This window comes from Cricetulus griseus, chromosome 5 (assembly GCF_003668045.3).
Source record: "Cricetulus griseus strain 17A/GY chromosome 5, alternate assembly CriGri-PICRH-1.0, whole genome shotgun sequence".
Lineage (NCBI taxonomy): Eukaryota > Metazoa > Chordata > Mammalia > Rodentia > Cricetidae > Cricetulus > Cricetulus griseus.
In genome coordinates, this window is record NC_048598.1 from 176,354,931 (window position 1) to 176,376,499 (window position 21,569).

Below are 21,569 nucleotides of genomic sequence, written 5' to 3' on the forward strand. Positions count from 1 at the left end.
CAGAGGCAATGATGGCCATATTGTAATAAGGGAATGGAGTGGAATCCACCTTCCTCATATAAAGACAAGGCTGACTCCCCACATGCAAATTCATCTTCTAGCTCTAAGTTAAATCCCCTCCTGAGCTGTGGGAGCTCACAGCTCTCTCACAGGAGGCTGACCTCTGAGAAAAGGGGGTGTAGCCTAGAAGATGAGACTGTTGGGTCTTCTGTACCTGGTGACAGCCCTTCCTGGTGAGTGTGACCATTTCATACATGTGTCCACGAGGGGATGTGACAACATGTGATTGACAGAATTGACTCTTCCTGTCTGCAGGTGTCCTGTCCCAGATCCAGCTTCAGGAGTCAGGACCTGGCCTGGTGAAGCCCTCACAGTCGCTGTCCCTCACTTGCTCTGTCACTGGTTACTCCATCACCAGTGATTACTTGTGAACCTGGATCAGGCAGTTCCCAGGGAACAAGCTGGAGTGGATGGGGTACATAAATTATGATGGTGGCACTGGTTACAACCCATCCCTCAAGAGCCGCATCTCCATCACCAGAGACACAGCCAAGAACCAGTTCTTCCTGCAGCTGAACTCTGTGACCACTGAGGACACAGCCACATATTACTGTGCAAGAGACACAGTGAGGGGACTTCAGCATGAGCCCACACAAAAACCTCCCTGCATTGGACCTCTTGGCCAGCAGGGGGCGCTCAGGCCTAAGGAAGCACAGGTACTGGAAGTCTTTAGAGCAGGGAAAGAAAAACACCTGGTTTCCTCTGCCTTTGCTTTCCACTTTTCCTCCATGCAGAGAGAAGGACAGGGGTCTTTTCTCTCTCTGATGTTGAAATGCCATGTTTATGTAAAGTAACATTTGTTTGTGTCTCACTGTGATTCTCAGGACAGGTTGTACAGTAATATTTCTTATCATTTTGAATGTGGACAAAGTCTTTACCAGCTGAACCATCTCTTTGTGTTTAGGAATATGTTTTGATGAAAACAACTTATTGGAACTCTGCTGATCTCACATGGCATTAGTTTTCACATAAAAATCTGATTCCACTTTGATTGCTCGCACACTCTGCTCTCAGTAACATCTCTGTGTTACAGCTCATCCCATCCTCCTCACACAAATCAGTTGAAGGGATGCCTAGGGAATGAGACACAGTGTGATAAGGGGGTCGATAGTGCAGAGTGGGCATGGAAGGACGGTGCAGCTTTGACTATGTACAGAGGAGAGTTGGTCATCTTCATTTTCACAGAGCAGGGTCAGGACAGTATGATCCTCCTCGTGTCCCATTTGTGTGGGAGCAGGCAAATAGGTTGGGATCAAGAAAGTATCCCAGAAGGGAAATTAGGTGAGATCTATGGGTGAACTGGGGATGGGGGAGGGTGGTTAGGGAGAAGGGAGGGAGGATGAGGACATGAGGGAGCAGCGTGGACAAGGAAGCGGGAAGGTATGCAGTAAAGAGCAAGGGAAGAGATATCTTAGTAGAGAGAGCCACTATGGGGTTAGGGAGAAACTGGTGCCAGAGTTCTTCCCAAGATTTCACCAGGGTTTCCTCAGCTAAGACTCCTAGCAATAGTGGAGAGGATGCCAGAAATTGCCTACCCCTGTAACCAGATTGCTGAATAACCCAACTGTCACCATAGAGCCTTCATCCAGTAATTGATGGAACCAGGCACAGAGATCCATAACCAAGAACCAGGCCAAGCTCTGGGAATCCAGCTGAAGAGAGGTAGGAGGGAAAATATGAGCAAAGAGGTCAAGATCATGATGGAGATATCCACAGAGACAGCTGAGCCAAGCTTGTGAAAACCAATGAACTCTAAACCTACAACTGTAGAGACGCCAGGTGACAAAGCTAGGCCCTCTGTAAATGGGAGACAGTTGGGAAGCCTGAACTATCAGACGGTCTCCTGGCAGTAGGACAATGATACCAACCTGGTATATGAACCAGCTCCTTAGAGGCCATTCCCTATGGTGGGTGCCATGCTCAGTGGCAACAGGAGCACATTAGAATCATGATAGAATCCTGGTACATGAGCTGGCTTGTTGGAGCCCAGTCACCATGGTGGGATTCCAAGCTCAGCCTTAATGCATTGTAGAAGGGCATGGCTCTGCCCCAAACCAATGTGTCAGAATTTGTTGATCCCCATGAGAGCCCTTACCCGTGAGGAGAGTGGACTGAGGATGATCTGGGGGGATGAGGATGGGGTAGGAGGAGGTGTGGGAGTGAAAAAATGTGGTTGGAATGTTAAATGAAATTGAAAAGAACAAATAAAGTATATAAAAAGAACATACCCCTGAGGACTGTGCCTCTATTTCCTCTAGGAAACTCAGGGTGAATCATCCTGTCCATGAGGCAAGGTTGACATGCAGTGTTCTCCCCTCTTGTCTCCTCTGCAGACTCAACCACTGAGAGCAGCCTCATCTCATAGCCTCAGGCTCATAGCCCATCTCGGACCTTTGAGCCCCAATCTCCTCACAGGAGCTCCATTAAAGTAGGTGTGTCCAGGACTGCTTCTCTGCTCAAGGCTGTTCTCAGAAGTGACAGTCACAGGGTTTAAGGAAAGGCAACTGGGCATGTGGCTCATTGTGTGTGTGACTGATGGTGATGTTCACTGTTCTCATAGTGTGTGTGACCGATGGTGATGTTCACTGTTCTCATAGTGTGTGTGACCGATGGTGACGTTCACTGTTCTCATAGTGTGTGTGACTGATGGTGACGTTCACTGTTCTCATAGTGTGTGTGACCGATGGTGATGTTCACTGTTCTCATAGTGTGTGTGACCGATGGTGACGTTCACTGTTCTCATAGTGTCTGTGACCGATGGTGACGTTCACTGTTCTCATAGTGTCTGTGACTGATGGTGAGAGCACAGAATTCATAGTTTTGAATACAAATGAACCTTATTTCCAATCTCTTCATCAATACTGGCAGACACTGACATTGGAGTGCAGAGGACCACAGAGTCCAAGAATAGCTCACATTTAGAAGTGATGTGAGTCAGGAAAGGGGAAATGCAGAGGTCTCAGTGTGCAGACACCGTCTCCATTGGAAAGGTTAAGGTTGCTGAATCTCAATAGGACGGGGACGTGATGAATAGAAGACAAAGGCCACTGCTGCCCTGTTGAATGGAATCAAGCAGTGAGACTGTGAGATGCCCAGGTGGAGATGTCCCTGTGCAGACCCAGCATAAACAGAAGCCTTGGGGGTCAACAGAGCCAGTGTGAAATCATAAACACCAGATGCTGGAAGACATGGGTTAGCCACCTGGAGTCTTGGAGCCTTGTATATTAGATTTGCATTCAGTTTTGTTTAGGGCCTGGTAATATTCAAATGTGCTCTATGCAAAAACATTTAGAGTAGAAATCTGAGGCTCATCTCCCTCACCCAGCAAGGGAGAGCCTGATTAGTCTCAGAAAACTACAGATCCCCAAACTCCTACAGCATGGAGTGGGTGTGGAGGCTCCTTTTTCTGCTGGCAGCTGCCCAAAGTAAGACATCAGAGCCCAGGCATTGGTGGTGCTCACCTTTAATCCCAGCACTCCTAGGCAGAGGCAGGCAGATCTCTGTCAGGTTGAAGCCAGCCTCATCTACAGAGCGTGCCAGGATAGGTTCCAAAACTCACAGTTAAATCCTATCTTGAAAAACCAAAATCAAAACAAAACAAAAACAAAAAACTACTGTTGTCATAACATATCTTATATAAATGCAGTAAACTTTTAACAAACATTTCTGAAACCATGTTTTGAAACAGTAACCTCAGCCTCTATCATGCTGTCATAGATAAGAACACTCCGGTGAGCTACATGCTTACAAATGAGAGTGCAAAGAAGGAGAAGACAGCTCTGCTGGGAAGTGCTGGCCTTCAGAGCAGCCACTGTTGATGACAAACATCCACAGACCCCTGTGCTTGTATTAGGTCTGCTTAGGAGCCTCTCAAAGAATGAGTGTATTCCAAGATAAAACACACACTTATCTCAAGAACTGAATATTTATACCTGCTCAAATGTATGGTACAATGTTAAAACACACAAACACAAAAGTATGATATTTTCAAAAATCATCACTGAAAAAATAATAAAAAGGAAATTTCCAGTACATGATTAAAATATAAAAAGAATATCTTTAGGGAGAAATAACTAAATTTGAGTCTTGAATCTGGATTTCAGCTCTGGTAGATTAGATATGGGTGTTATGATCCCAGTTGTCAGTTCCCGGCCAAGGGCTTCTTTCATCTTCACTGAACATTTCCAGTCACAATCCTAAATTAGTATTCCTTTCTTTCTAGCTTTCAGGTTCATGTGACTTTATTATACTACATAGACTTATCTGCATTTTTGTAAATTGTGTTTATCTTATAGTTCATAATGTGCATGTTATAAATACAGTAATTGTCTCCAGAGAAGCCTGCTCATACTGTCATCAATTATAAAACCAAGACTTGTAAATTCTTTGTTATTTCAATCTCCTATGTAGTGTTTAATTTTCCTATAGAAATTTTTAAACAGAAAGATCCAGTCAATATTCAAACTCCCCAAGTTCCTACATTGTAATTTGTAGAAACCTTGTGACAGATGTCTTTTCCTTACTATGTGAGACATCAGGTGAATTACCTGAGGAAACTCGTTTGTCTAAAGGGAACATCTGTGCTGACAGTGATGACATCTGTTTTCCAAACATGGGTTGTTCCCTCTAAACAATATCACTTTGCATGGAAGGTGCTGGCTGTGTCCTCAGGTACTTCTCTCTTTTTCTGGATCTCACTTCCAGAGCTCAGCATCCTTTTATTTCAAGGCAGGTCATGGGTGCTAAAGACTGCCAGAGGCTGTGATGTGTTTGCTATGTAGAGCCAAGTGGAAAGCAGCTGTGGAATAGCAGAGCAGACCCTCAGGGATAAGAGCATGATTGGATCACTGTGTGTACACACGTGTAAACAGGCAAACATTAGGCAAACATTAATCTGTAAAAATATGCTGCTATCAGGGTTCAGATGCTCTTCATTTGATGTAAACAGGATCATCGCTCAAATGAATTTCACTCCCATAAAAGGTTTCCAGATTTAAAATTTTCTAGTGTCTTGTAATCTTGATTTTATATCTCTGTGTGTAAATTTATTTGACTACCTATTCAAGGCTTCCTAAAAGTGGGGATGTTAAAGCAAAGTTAACATACAGCGTTTGTTTGCATGATATGTCTTCTGTGCCCAGACACAACCTCAATGTGAGGATGCTCATGACCAGTAGGGGGCGCTGTAGACCCAACTTTCTCCACGAATGAAACTATAGTAGGTGAGAGAAACATCTGGAGAGTGAGGAGGAGTCCTCTGAGACCCTAAGGTTTCCTGTCCTGACCTCAAGTGACTGCAGAGACCATGTAATTCTCATGACGTAGCTACTGTGACAAGACTCCTAATAACCCGTTGGGTTCATTAGGATGAAAGGTGCCTGGTCTCTAACAAGGAGGTTCAGAGCTTAGGTCCAATGAGTCTTAAACCTCAAACTTCAAGCAGATTTCAATTTATCGTAATGTTTACCTTCAGTAAACAACTGGATATGTAGAAGATGAGTATTAGTGGATACTCATTCTCAAGTTGAGTCATTGGCTAAAGAGCCCTCATGAAATCCCACAAAAAGGTACTGCTAGTTGCTCCCAAAAAAAAAACTGATGATAAGACCCTATCATTGAAGACACTACTTTATATTTCAGTGAACAAAAAGAAGTTGAGCTTGAGCCCAAGTAAAAACTTCACCTCTCCTGAGGAGCATTCACAGTGTTGGATGCATTTAGTATGCTATCAGCCAACAAATATGTTTATCTTTACTGTTGATGGGGAGTTGGCAGAGAACAACAAACGAACACTGTGTGCAGATGAGAGACTTGGGAGCCCCGAGTCCTAAAAGGGTGATCTTCAATAACCTTCACCTCAGGACCAAGGAAACAATGTAGGGGCAGCGGTGGAAAGATTGTAGGTGCCAGAGGTGATGGAGGACTCCAAAGAAACAGTCTCCTCTGGACACAAAGGACTGATGGATATATCAACTCAGAGAGACTGTAGAGGCAAGCACACAGTGTGCCTATGTGCAAACTGATTGGGTCCCAGTGCTGAGAGGAGAACTGGACATGGGCTACCACATCTAACCCAGAAGCTACCTGAAGTTGGTACCCAATGGCATAATTAGTTTTTTCAGTTGATCTCCCTGGTCTATATGAGGACTCTTGAAGGTAGGCCCTATTTCCAGGAGTTAGATAAACAAAACTAACACAATGGCATATTTGTTCAATGATTGTCTTATTCTTAAATACCTTTGTTTCCTTTGTTTAGGATTTTTTGTCTTGTTATACTGTTTATTGTGTATTTTCTTTCCAATTTTGTGTTCTCTCTCTCTCTCTCCCTCTCCCTCTCTCTCTCTCTCTCTCTCTCTCTCTCTCTCTCTGTGTGTGTGTGTGTATGAGAGAGAGATTCACTCCATAGTTCACAGCTAATTGTGTAACTTTTAAGAGAACCCTCTGAAGCAGGCAACAGATATTTGCTCTTCAAAGTTTGTGTGAGGAGATACCATACCTAGAGGATAGAAAGGATTTCAACTGACATACCTTTTCCATTTACTGCAACCTGATGGAAAAGCAAAAGCTAATGGATTTTAATAAAGGTAGATTTTCCATATCCAGAAACAATTCTAAGAACACACTGGATATCCATGTAGGCAGTGTGTGCTTAGTAAATGTGTTATTTACTACTGTGTGTGAAACACAGTGAGTGGTCATCTTTGGCATTCCAAACATAGACACAAACCTCCCTGCAGGAGCGCTCAGAACCAGCAGGGGGCGCAGATCACACATGGAGGGGATGGACAGTGCAATGACAGGTGCAGATAAATTTGGAGGCTGGTGCTGAGGTCTCAGCTGTCACTTCATAAGGATTTCCTTGAATATTTCCTGCACTTGTGGTCTCTAGTTGCCTTGAGATCTGAGGGTGGAACTAGCTACTACTGTTAGACCCCCAAAAACTCAAGTATTCGGGGTCCCAGGCCACGTTTGCGGTCACCCCAATCACCAGGCAGATTCAAGAGCTTGCTGCAAACCGCACGAGGCTTTATTGTAATTTAACGAGCTAACCCCATGTTAGCTCGTGTCTTTCACCCACCCGCCATAGCAGATGGCTAGCAAAGACGGTTTGAAGCCACTGCGTACAGATCTTTATAGGGCAGCGTAAGGGGAGTGTCTAGGGGTATGCACAGGCTCACGATTGGTGTGCCTCCAGGCTTGGAGGGCTTGCCCTGTGTTGATTGGTCAACTGGTTGTTATGGCTCATAGGCCCTCCCAGGGTGGTTGCTATGTTCTCTACGTCATTGCTGTGGGTTAGTCCGTAAAGCACACCCAGGGTCATAAAGCATAGCGCCACCAGCTAACTTCTGTTTGGTTCCTTGTCACAAGGCAGGCATCTGACTTTCTAGTGACTAGGTCAAGGTCATAGAAGCACATGTTCGGCTGTTATGGCTGCCGAAAGGGAAGCTGTTTCCTTCACTACTTAACCACAGAATTCTGCCACCATCCTAGATAAGTCCTTATACATGTATAGAATAGTAGTATGGTTGATAATTAAGCCTGAGCTAGCAAGTAATAAATCTTAGTCATTGGCCAGCAGCATTGTACCTAATAATTTCTGTGTGTTACTTTGGGTTCATTGTGGCAGCAGGGATTGGGCGACTTTGAGTAAAGATTTATTGTTACAGAGGGAATTAGTTTAAAAGATTTTTCCACTGCAAAAAAAATTAGAAATACCATTATGATGGAAGGAGTTATGTCACTGTATGTGTGGTTTTGAAATGGAACAATTAAATGAGGGGATAATTAACTTAGATAGAGTCCATGTAATGCCAGTTATTAACATTACTGAATTGATCATTCTTTTCCCTTAAAATGTTGGCTGTTGTGAGTGCCAACTTGTTCAAAATGAGTGCCAAGATACAGGTCTTAGAGAGTTAATAAAGAAAGTAATTTCATTTTGACTAAGTTACAAGGTTTAAGAGATATTCAGACAAAGACAGAGGAATTGAGAGATACACACTCAGTATTACATTATAAGATTGGAGAAGAACAGATCAAGGTTTTCAAACAACCAACCTTAATTTATCCAGTCACCTTACAGGAACAGCTGCCAAATGGCAGATATCTCCCAGGCTGTGCAAGAGCTAACTGGATTAATGCAATGACCCGTCCAGCAGGCCAGGTTATTTGAGGGTCTCGAGGGGGTTGTCACCTAAAGGGGTCGATGGGGGCGAGAGAGAAATGGGGACCATGCGGCGCAAGAAAGGACAAGAGTCCGTCTGTGCAATGTCAAGGTCTCGTTTATTGAAAGGTAAAGCTTGCTTATATGCAGGGGATTTTTACTCAGGGCGGGGTAAGGGAGCAGGAGGAATGGAAAATTTTCAAGAGGAAATAGAGGCAAGGTAAATCTTAGCCCATGGTCCCATGGTTAGCGAACTGCAGCTATTTCTGAGAAAAGGGAGAACATTTTGCAACATGTATTGTGCAGCTTATCCAGAAAAACATCTTGTAGTCGCAGCGGTTCTGGTCAGGACATCTAACAATGATTAACTCTTGACTCAGTATGAGGCCCCTTGTGGCCCTCGACAATGCAGGAATGATACATTTGAGGAGATTTAAGGAAGTGGTAGTCTCATATGGTATGCATTTACCTTTTGTGAGGCAAATGTTAAATTCATAGTTAACTAGTGACAGAATTATCCCACAGTGACTGGAAAGACTTGGCTACAGCAGTATTGGAACCTGGTCATCAATTGCAGTGGAGAACCTGGTGGGAAGATGAGGCTAGGAACATTGAACACCAAAGTATGGATAGAGGTACTGAAACTTCCCAAGACCAAGTTCTTGGAGAGGGCATTTGTGGTAGTGTGTGTGTGTTTGTGTTGTGTACCTGTGTGTGCTTCTTGATTTTTCTTTTTATTCTATTTAAGATTGTTTACATTCCATTTTATTTACCTGTTTAATTTCTAAAGAGAGAGGGGCCAGGGAAGAATGATTGACCTTGGAATGGTGGAGAGATGTGAGCACTTTGGGGGAGATGAGAGAAGAATTGTGATCACAATGTGTTGTATGTAAATATTATTTTCAATGAAAAGAATGTTACCAAGCTTGTATCCCTCTTGTATCTTATGGTTTAATTGAAATAAACAAATGCTAGTTTGCTTTCAAAATACTCTTGCCACTACTTTGCCAATAAATGTCTCTGTCTTGACAGGGAAGAATTGTAGTAGGAAGGTACACAGCTGGGAAATATTTGATGAAGATAAAAAAATCTGATACCCACTCATCCATACACCCAGGAGCCTTGTTTAATGAGATATAGGAATTTAGACTTCTTCAATTTGTAATATTAAGATATTTTTCAATGACAAATTTCTCCATGCATGAGTAAACTTTATATTCTATTTTGCTTCTTCTCTCTTTCATATTTAATCCTCCTTTTTCTTATGTATATATAGACATATGTATCTATATTTACATACCTATATATATACATTCCTAAATATATAAATACAGGCTTCTCAGTTCATATAATGTTCCTTGCAAATATGATTTATTGGATTCTTCTAATGGTGTGCTCTTCTCTCTGACGAGTGTTTCTCAGACACACAGTTCCTTAGCTGTCTGTGTCCCTGTGACTAGGCTTGAGGACAGGGGAGCTGCCCTCCTTTTGTGTTAGCATACCTACTGATGCCTTCATTGTTTGGGTCACACTTCAGCAGACATGTTGGTTAGATTTAATGGTTATTTCTTCTTTAACCTGTCTAGGAGAGAGAATCCTGCATTAAATAAACTGTTCTTCTTCATCATGATTTTTTTCCTCACACTGTTGAGGTGATCTCTGAGCCTTAGGTCCAGGAGTTATGCTGTAGATCTTCAGTTGGGGCTTGCCTGCACAAGTCCACATCTTTCTATGTTAAGGTTCTCTGTAATGGTCACCAGGTGTTGCAAAGAGAACTTTGCTTGATGATGGAGATAACTTATCTGTAGGAAGAGGATGAATATTGAGAATGTAATTAGAGGCTATGTTATTTAATAAAGTGGAAGTTATCGCTCTCCTCCAACACATATGACTTGATACACACTGATTTTGTCTAGGTTTCCAGAACGAGGCATGGAATTCTACTTACTGAGAGCGATAAGTCAGAGCTTTAAGGTCTCCTATTATCAGGATTCCTAACTTTGTTTTCAATATCTTTTTTTTTTTGGTTTTTTGAGACAGGGTTTCTCTGTGTAGCTTTGGAGCCTATCCTGGCACTTGCGCTGTAGACCAGGCTGGCCTCAAACTCACAAAGATCCAACTGCCTCTGCCTCCCGAGTGCTGGGATTAAAGGCGTGTGCCACCAACGCCCGGCTATTTTCAATATCTTTTTAAGAAATCAGTTTCATGTTATCTTCTGGTTTTATTGTTTTAGCTTTCTACAAAATATTTATTTTAATCAATTTGTTCTTGAAGTAGTGTAAGAGAAACATCTTTCCAACAAATCCCCAAGTTTATATTTGTGCTCCCATCTTAGTAAATATACATGGAACATTACACTATCATATTTTGTTCACTATTTCTATCTTTAATAGAGAAAAGCCTTTATTTAAGTAACCAGGTCCTTCCACATTCTGTCTCCAAGCCAGACCCAGCACATCTCTCTGTATCGACAGTGGGCTTAGTGCCCAATGTTCTTTTGCAATAGATGAGAGTCCCACACATAGGAAGTCATCCAGTTTCATGGTCATGTTCTAATTGGTGGTCTCCTGAATGAACTCTGCCTGCCTGACTGTTACCTGTGAACACTGCATATGCCTCTAGATCTTAGGGTGGTTGGATCATTTCCTATGTGAGAGCTGCTGTGAGAAGCTTTATACATTGGCATGTGAGATTTCTGTGTATCCTGTAGTATTCCACATAGGTGACAATGGTTTCTTCCTGGTGATGTCATCTTTAACTGAAATCAGTATTAGCAACTAAAAATTCTGTTTTGATTTTTATTGTCACTGTATAATTTATCTTTCTAATATGTTTATGCTTAAATGAAATTTGCTTTGGAAAATATATACTAGACCTTTTATAATTTTCATCCAATTAAGATGACAAATTCTTTCTACCTGTTGTTTAATGGCATGCCCAGAAACGATAACTGTGGTGGACTTGCTTTAACATAAAGCATCCAACTGCTTACTTCAGTTACTTTCTTCTTTTTCATCTTTTTCTACCAACACTTGTTTTAGTTTAGATTGCTGCATTGCATGTCCTTTGAAGAAATATTTAATGATGCCTTAGATATCAATTTCACTGTCTGTCTTGAGGATTAAAGAGTGATATTAAGTTATCTAATTCTACCTTATTTCTATCCACACCTCCAAAGATACTGTTTACATTACAGAAGTAACAATATTTCCCTGTAATTTCACCTATTTACTTTTCTTGGCATAAAATATAAAAAGTGGTTATCATTCAGGCTTTGTCTTTCCTGAGTCAGTGTTTGAATAGTGTGTGTGTGTGTGTGTGTGTGTGTGTGTGTGTGTGTGTGTGTGTGTGCGTGTACTCCTCTGAGAGTGTGTTTTTATGTGTCGGTACTTGTGACCTGCTGGAGTCCATCTTAGATCACTGTGTTTGAAGATAGGTGATTGATATCAAGTGGATTCCTTTTCAGATATTTATGCCTGAGATTTTCATATACACCTGTTTGTTCAGTTACATATTGGGTTTCAAATGAATCAACTTTGACAACCTGTGTTCCCTCTCTGCTTTCTTTCTTCCTCTCCTTCCTCACTCCTTTTGTTATGGAATTACATATAGAACCATCTGGAATTTGCCTCACAGGTGACCTTGGGCCAATGGTGATCAATGGTTTCCTCTGTGGATTAAAACTTCCTGGCTCTTCTATTCTCTTTGACTGTTTCTTCCAGCAGGCTTTCTTCCACAAGGGTGAGTCACTCCATCAGGCACATTTTCTACCGTGATCCTGAGTATCTCAAGAGAGGAGGTTGGAATAACTGTGGTTGGTACATAAAATTAAATGAATTTAATTGAAAAACAATACTAAAAGGAAGAATGGAGTTTTCAGACTCAGGAGGCAACTACACTTAGGGCTGGAGCTGACTCAGGCAGTGCTAAGTGCACTAGGGCTGAAGTAAAAAGAGTGAAAGAAAATACCTCCAGAGCATGGAACAGAGCAATGCCCACTGCCCTATATAACTCAGGACATGAAGAACGGGGCTGAAATTAACACTAAAATGGATCTTTGGTTTGTGAGTATTAAATGAAATAGATGATAATTAGTGTTTACCAAAAAAACTTAGGATGATACAAAAGTCTCCTTCCATTGTCTTTACTGGAAGACTTCCCTGGCACATTTACAGATATACTGTGACATGCTATTTTTCTGTGCCAACTACAGAACTTGTTATAGAGCAGGAAGACATGCAAATAAGGCATCTCCCCTCCCATGATAACCAGCCCAGCGCTGACCCTGAAGCTCAGACAAAGGAGCCCAACCTTGGAATCTCAGGTCTTCACACTCAGGGATCAGCACTGAGCACAGTTCACACCATGGATTTGGGGCTGATTTGGGTTTTCCTTGTTGCTCTTTTAAAAGGTGATTAATGGAGATGAGATACGGAGTGTGTTAGTGGATATGAGCTTGATGGAGCTTGTGTGACATTTTACTGACAGTATTCTCTGGGTTTGCAGGTGTCCAGTGCGAGGAGCACCTGGTGTATTCTGGGGGTGACCTGGTACAGCCTGGGGGTCCCTGACACTCTCCTGTGTAGCCTCTGGATTCACCTTTACTAGCGACTTGATGAAATGGGTTCGCCAAGCTCCAGGGAAGGGACTGGAGTGGGTTACAGACATTAATAGAGATAGCAGTGACAAAAGGTATGTGCCATCAGTGAAGGGACGATTCGCCATCTCCAGAGACAATGGCAAGAGCGCTCTGTACCTGCAAATGAACAATCTAAAGACTGAAGACACAGCCACTTATTACTGTGCTAGTTAAACAATGATGAGACTTAAGTGTGAACCCAGACATAAACCTCACCGTGAGGCCGCTCACGACCACCAGGGGGCGAAGTGCACACACAGAACACAGATTCAGTCCAGGAGATGATACAGAGGTGATCCTCTCAGGTGTCTGGACTCCACTTTTCCTTGGTGTTTCAGGGAAATTCTCTCTACACGTGTGCTCTGAAAGGATGCAGTGTCCTCAATACATCACGTCTTCTCCTTGTACTATTTATAAACGAGGCACAGTCCCCCATGCACAAGATAAAAACGGACAGCTCTGATGACACAAAGGACCCTGACATACGCATGGAAATCACATGATAAGGAATTCCATGGACATTCTTGGGTCTCTTCTTACTCTATGCAGAGCCTTGGTCAGATTTCTTGATTTTAATGCTCATGAATGTGTGTTTAAGGGAAAACCAGGAGGAAGGTTGTGCAAAGATCATTAGACCATCCACCCTGGCAGGTCTGGAACCTCCCGTCTCTACTCTCCCTGAGGACTGTGCAATTCAGTTCAGATGTGACCTAGCTGTGCTTTTAGCTAACTATGTTCATTACTCCATGACTGTCATCTCTGTTCACATGGAAAATTGTATAAAATGAGCCCATCAGGAAATGTTCATGAGAAATGAGATTAAGCAAGAATCTATTTACCTAGAAAGTCACTTGCACACATGCACGTGTACGCACACACAGACACACAGACACACACACACACAAACATGCACACTGACAAATACAGAGAGACAAACACACACACACACACACACACACACACGCACACACACACACGATCAAGCACACAGAGAGACACAAACACACAATTTGCCATCATAGATCACATTGTATCTATCTGTTACATCAGTTGCAGAGCCAGATCATTTGGCTGAGAGCCACAGAAATTCTAACTTCAGTCTCTGCAAAATTCACCTCACTGTGCAAACTGCTAAGGACACCTATCTTAGTTACTTTTCTAGTGTTGTGATAAAATACCCTGACCAAGGCATTGTAAAAAAAAAGAAGCAATTCATTGGGCTTACAGCTTCAGAGCTTTACAGTGGATGATGGCTGTTTTCCAGATACATCAAGGCAGAAACACATGTAAACTCACAAAGTTGGTGACAGAATGATTCTCTGATGAACAGGGAAGTGAATTCCGAGGTTGCTGTCCCACCAGACCCCACCACCAATTCTGCCCCCAATGAGCACACAGAGACATTAATTATAAATCTGATGGGTGATGGTTAGGGCTACTTACTGGCTAGCTCTCTCTTAATTATTGCCCCATTTCTTTCACTTTTTTTGGTTTTAGAGAAAGGGTTTCTCTGTGTAGCCTTGGCGACTACTCTGGCACTCGCTCTGGAGACCAGGCTGTCCAAGAAATCTGCCTGCCTCTGACTCCTGAGTGTTGGGATTAAAGGCGTGTGCCACCAATGCCCTGCTAATTATTACCCTATCTCTATTAAGGTAAATATTTAAATGTGGTCTTTTCTTACCAGAGAAGGTTCCAATTCTATTACTCCTCCCTTGTTTGCATGGTGTCTCCTCTCAGGCCTCTCTGCTTTCCTCTCCCCAGAATTCTACTGACCAAGCAACCCAACCTATTATTCCTGCTTGAATAATGGGCAAACAGTGTTTTATTTATCAACTAATACATACTTTCATAATGACAACCTGCACTCAGGAAGGCATCTCTTAGTGGCTGTGAAAACTAGACTTTAGGCCTTATCTGCTGTGAATCCCAAACACCTCATCCTGCAGAGTTAGATCTACAGCCTTAGATCTACAGTCATGGCAGGCCTACAGGACACGTTGATACAGAGTGTGCAAAAACTTGTGGAATGAATCAACCAATATATAGATTACACTTAAGGCTCACTCCATGCAATGGAACCAATCCTGACACTATTGTGGCCAAGAACCTAAGATTAGACAAGTGAGACCTGGAGAATACAAATATTCATGTTATCCTAAAGTAACTAGCAATAAAATAACTCCAGTGAATTCCCCTATATACATAGATCAGTGTCTTGCTCATTCATTATCATAGAGCCTCCTGCAATATTCAAGAATACAAAGACTAACCAGAGAATTGTGAAAAGTGAGAGACCTTGGAACATTTAATGTGATGTCTACTTCAATTCTGTCTCCACAGAGCTTATGGAACCCTGCAAAAGAGGATGCTCATAGATAATAAATTCCAGAGGGAATGGAGGACACCAAGGAGACAAAGCTTTCCAGACACAACAGGATTGGTGCAGATGTGAACTCACTGTTGTTGTTATTTAAGAAAAGAAGAAAATGAAAGAATTCAAATTCTCCCAATTTAGGAGCATTGGAAAATTCCAATCACATTCATTACGCCCCACCTGAAACCAGTTTGGTCACCAATAGGACCAAGTATCTCAGGGTGCCATTCTATCTTTAAATTGAGAGAATAGTGACTGTTATTATGTTCACAGGGTCTGCACAGGACTCAGGAATGTCTACTTACTCACACAGGATTAGGATTTGGACCTCAACATCCTGCTGGCTGCTCTAGGTTACCTCTACCTCCTCCTGCTCCAGCTGAAATAAGTCCTTATCTATGAAGAATCTTGCTCATGAATATGCAAATCATGTGAGTCTTTGGTGGTAAATACAGTGATGTCCACACCACCAACAACATATGATCAGTGTCCTCTCAAGAGTCACTGAGCACACAGGTCCTCACCATGGGCTGGAGCTGGATCATCCTCTTCCTGGTGACAGCAGCTACAGGTAAGGGCTCCAAGTTCCAGACTTGGGGAGGGACCATGCACTCAGGGGGCAGTGACATCCACTCTGCCTTTCTCTTCACAGGTGTCCACTCCCAGGTCTAGCTGCAGCAGTCTGAGGCTGAGATGGTGAAGCCTGGTGCCTCAGTGAAGCTGTCCTGCAAGACTTCAGGCTACACCTTCATTTATCAGTATATACACTGGGTGAAGCAGAAGCCTGGACAGGGCTTGGAGTGGATTGGAAATTTTTTTCCTAATACTGGTTATACTGACCTCAATCAGAAGTTCAAGGGCAAGGCCAAACTGACTGCAGACAAATCCTCCAGCACAGCATTCATGGAGCTCAGAAGCCTGACATCGTAGGACTCTGCTGCCTATTACTGTGCAACACACAGCAACACACAGTGTTGCAACTACATCCTGAGTGTGTCAGAAACCAGGGAGGAGCAGGAAGCTGAGATGACAGAGATCAGTCTGGAGACTTACACAGAAATAATCATCCCGAGTGTCTGTTACTCTGTTTCCTCCTCACAGTCCTACAGTGCCTTGGTCAGCTTTGCAGAAGGACTGCTGGGGATGATGCATTGCTGATTACGGATGCTCCGAGAGTAGACCATACATTGACCAGCACTTTACAAGGGACCACTACCACTGACATGCTTTTTCTTTATAAAATACAAAGGGAAAACTGTGGCAATGCATTATGAATGAGTATCTCTCTAATCTATGATTTTTTTCTGCTCTGCAAATGATAAACTGCAGTCAGAGGATTCCCTACAGTGAGAACGTTTTGTGATCAAAGCAAAAAGGTGGAGTTGTGATGTAATTCAAGAAAGCACTGTTCTTTCCTTGTGATGTGAGTTGAGGTGAAATCAAACTTGATTAGATACAGCAAGAGAAAAATAGATAAGAAGGGGTGCTCTCAGGGCCTAGAGCCACCTACTGGTTCCATTGACTTAATGAGTGTAAATTTGCCTTTTCTTCAGGACCTCTCAACCACCCAGACAAATGAGGGAGGAACTTTTGGGAGAATTCCAGGCTCCTGTTTATTTTGATAACAGGTATTTTCACAACTTACATTCTCAAGAAGCCACAGAGTCAGGACAGAAAGGGAAGAGGGTTTCCCTTAGCTCTAAACTTGGGAAAACCATCAACTGAAACTTAAGACAGGTATGTATGATTGGTTGTTATTGGTTTTGAACTAGTAGGGCACATGACAGTTCACAGGGCCCATTTCAATGGGAGAGGTATGTTTTTCTCAAGGAGAACCAAAGCTTCTGACCTGCACAAAACTCCATCATATTTCTGGTCTAGTGTATCACAATAAGACAAGTTTGTTAGGACAATCTTCCTGCCCTATATGGAACTGTTGAGAGACTTAACAGCTGTCTATAAACATTTCATAGAACCCCGATACGGAGTGAGAACCATCAAATGTAGTCCATGATGCATCACAGTAAACACAGGAAGACAGTCTATTACTTTTATTGTGATTGTCAAATTACATCAATTCCTTATGAACAATAGCATTGCTAAATATTCGTTGCCATGCGACAGCAAAAGCAAAAGCCAAAATAAATGAATTGTGCAGAATTTGGAGAGCAGTTGCAGAGACGGGAACAGGAAGTCTGTTTCTTGACTTGACCCAGGGTCTATTCCTCTCAGGTGACCTCATACAAGTCCCAGGAGTCCGTCTCCTGTGTCAGTTAGAAAACTTGCCTTGAAGGATATAAGATTTGACACAGAAAAATACAGTTAGTCCCTACAATACGTATCACTCTCCTGGGAAGCTACAAAAGCAGAGATGACACAATTCCAAGGCAATGTCAGTCACCATGAAGACAGTATAGCTCAAAGTAGAATGAATTAATCAATTGAAACCTAGGACTTGACAGTCTTTTCACATGGAGAAGAGGTCAACCCCAGTGGAGTTAAGTGGTTGCACACGTCCTTGATCTGTTTTTATAATTGATCAAAGAATAATCTCAGGAGTATTTATATCTATGCAATGACATTCTGTATTCTTTTAAAAATTAAACATTAAGCTTGTGCATGTTGTACTATACCAATGAGCTGTGTCCTCAGCTACTTTATTTTAACATATACATTGGTGAACCATATGCAATGTTTGCTGAAATTACCAAATTTTAGGTATTTCAAGTCTTTATTTCCTATGAATGCATTGATAATTTCTGACAAGGCAACAGAGGAGTTTACATGGAAAAACCACAGTAAAGTAAGGTTGCAATACTATATTACTATTAAGGAGTAAGTTTCATATTAAAAACATTTTCCTTTTCTTTCTTTCTTCAAAATTTTCTTTCGTTTTTTGAAGAATATTTTCATGTGTCCCAAGCATAACTCAGAATATGATTCTCCTACTAAGCAAATATTCTTTATCCATGCAGGACTAGAGGTTAACACAGGGATTCTGCCTTGAAAAATGTTTTCTACAATGTGAGCTAAGGTCCCCAGACAATAAATCATATTTGATGCTGTAAAAGCCACCTCATTTTATCTCAGTTGTCTGCAGCATTAATTCTGTCTCCCAGCACTCACATCCCTTAGCTCATGACATAGCAGGAAGACATGCAAATATGTCCCCCTCTGGCCATAAAAACCAGCCCTGACCCTACAGCTCTGACAGAGACACCCAGCTCTGGACTCATAGGTCCTCCCATTCTGTGTTCATCACTAAACACTCAACACTGAGCATGGAGATGAAATTGTGCTGGGTTTTCCTTGTTGCTCTTTTAAAAGGTAACTTATACATAATGGGAGATACTGGGTGTGTGAGTGGACATGACTGGGAGGACAGTGGACATTGTGTCAGTTTACTGACTGGAGTCTCTGTGATTGCAGGTGTCCAGTGTGAGGTGCAGCTGGTGGAGTCGGGGGGAGGCTTGGCACAGCCTGGAAGTTCCCTGAAACTCTCCTGTGCAGCCTCTGGATTCACTTTCACTAATGCCTGGATGAGCTGGGTTCGCCAGGCTCCAGGGAAGGGGCTGGAGTGGGTTGCACAAATTAAAAACAAAGGTTACAATTATGCAACCCACTATGGGAATTCTGTGAGTGGCAGATTCACCATCTCAGGAGACAACTCCAAAAGCAGCGTCTATCTGCAAATGAACAACTTAAGAGCAGAAGACACCGCCATTTATTTCTGTGCTGCTGGCACAGTGAGAAGACTTCAGTGTGAACCCTGACAAAAACCTCCCTGCAGGAGCGCTCAGGACCAGCAGGGGGCGACGACAGCACATGGTGAACAGGGACAGTGCAGCAACAGGTGCAGACAAAGTTGAGTTCGGGTTCTGGGGTCTCAGCTCCATCTGATGATGTCCCAATGTTTTCTGCACTTGTGTTTTACAGATGTCTGTAATATCTGTGGAAACAGATTTCTGTTTTTATTAACTTAAAAAACTACATATACCACACAGTCTAAAGCAGGTAAATGCTAAAAACCACCCCTGATATCAGAAATGACTCTGCAGAGGTCACCAGAGTCAAATGCTCAGGAAGGTCAAAGGTATTTGTGAGGCTGCACTCTCAATGAGTTTCAGGACAAAACTGAAGTTATTCTGATTAGGACAGTGTTTTGGATTATGGGAGATCAGCACAGACACACTCTGTAATTTAGACACCTGGATAGGTCTCAGATATTTCTCCTCTGTCTGCTCTCTGCAGGCCAACAGCTTTGATTTAAATGGAAAGAAGCTGTCTCACAGGGAGCATGATGACAATTCCACTGAACTGGGGATAAGATTTTTCTCTTGGCCACTGTAGGGTCTTGAAACAATTGTGTCCACATGGATACATATGAGAGACAGACAGACAGACAGACAGACACACAGACAGACAGAGAACAAGAGAGAGAGGAAGAGAGACAAAGATAGTGACATAAAAATAGATAGATAGATAGATAGATAGATAAATAGATAGATAGATAGATAGATAGATAGATAGATAGATAGATACATGTTCAAAGAGACAGAGACCAGGGCAGGATTTACAGATTTACAGGTTTATTAATAAGAATGTACAGAACTATGATGGAATTATTTGCTCAGGTTATAACATCATATTGATTTGAGGAACATTATGTCTGGGATAAAGAAAATCATTTTAAAAAGTCCTTATTTACCTGGACTTGACATAAAGGTCAATTTAATAATGTAAGAAACAAAATCTAGGTAGGATGGTAAAATTTAGGTTGTTAAAACCTGTGAGCAAATGATATTAAATGATTCAACATTAATTGCTCACACCCTGCACCGTGACATGTGTCTCACTATGCTTGCATCTTGCTGAGAATGTCCTATCCTGTGGGTAATAACGGTGATGCAGTAGGCAGTGTGTTTTGAAAGATGTATATGGTAAGTAGTATATTGTGAGAAGGGGGCCACACTTTACTGCAGCTGGGCTACACACTTTCACCCAAGGGCATTCATCATTGTATGAAAATAGTTTAGAATGTCTGCCATCGTGGTGGGGTTCTGTTGGCCTCTACTGGATAGTGGCTCCTGATTGTCTCTACAATGCCCAGGACAAACAATTTCCTGGGCCCAAACTTCATCATTCCTGAGATACAGGGAAGTGGCTATGAAGCCTTAAAGGAAGCTGCTGTTCATGCTGGAGAGACCTCCTGTGTGTAGCTTTTGACATCTCTAGGAAAAATCCTCTCACAGCAATCCCCCTGTTTCTCTGACTCTTACACTCTTCCCACACTCCTTCACATTGATCCCCAAGACTTCAGTGAGTTGTGTGAAGATGACTCCACCCCCTCCTCCTCTCTCTCTTCTGCTCTTCCTCCTCCTTCCTTCATCTTCTGATCCCCCTCCTCCTCCTCCTGCTTCATCACAACAATCCCTCTCCTCCCCATCTCCCTCCTCCCATCCCTCCTCCCCTCTCTCCCCACTCTCTCTCCTCCTTTTATTCTGATTTAAACAGCATAACTTTTTGTTTTATTTAACTTTGTGTGGATTTCATATGTGAGCACTTTATTACCTGAATTACACTCCTGATCAACGTCACTGCACGACTGCTGATCTGATTAGGACTCCACTCTCAGGTTCTCTCTCTCTCTCTCTCTCTCTCTCTCTCTCTCTCTCTCTCTCTCTCCCTCAGTACACTCATTGCAAACTATTTACAGCCAGGCTGCACTGTAAAGTGTATGAACTTATATGAACATGAAACTTGAGAGGACTGTGTACAGATCAGGGAGTGTTTTAGGGATGACTCTGGGATGATGGTATGCGATGTCACTTGCCTTATGTGGGTTATGGCATGAGAAGAAGGAGAACATGTATCCTTGTGCTGTCCACTCAGAGCTGAGAGCTAAAGTCACTGCTATTTCCCAAAAGGGACAATAATATTGATAGTTCAACTGGTGATTCAAATTTGGTCACTCAGTGGCCAGTCTGGGGAACCTCATTTGTATGGTGAAATTTGATACTTTATTCATTCATTCATTCACCTATCTATCTATCTATCTATCTATCTATCTATCTATCTATCTATGTAAATATTGTGTGTCAATAACAACTCTGGCCTTAGATAAGCTCACTGTGCACATTCCCCCCTTTCATGTCAGTAGCTTGTCAGAGTTGCTGAGTGAGAGAGAGCTGGGCTCTCAGACAGACAAGCTTGCAGCCTTCTCACACATGTGGTGAAAGTGATCATGCAGCATGCTCTCTTACATTTACTTAGAGGAACATCCCACATGCAAATTTGTAGCAATGCCACCAGAAGTCAAGCACCTGCTTAAA

The 21,569-nt window shown here is 42.4% G+C and overlaps 2 pseudogenes; both read left to right on the forward strand.

Annotated features, from left to right (window-relative positions):
- Positions 1-190: 190 nt before the first annotated feature.
- LOC118237679 lies at positions 191-1,144 on the forward strand (annotated as a pseudogene).
- An 11,445-nt stretch (positions 1,145-12,589) lies between these two features.
- On the forward strand, positions 12,590-13,037 carry LOC113838244 (annotated as a pseudogene).
- Positions 13,038-21,569: the final 8,532 nt, after the last annotated feature.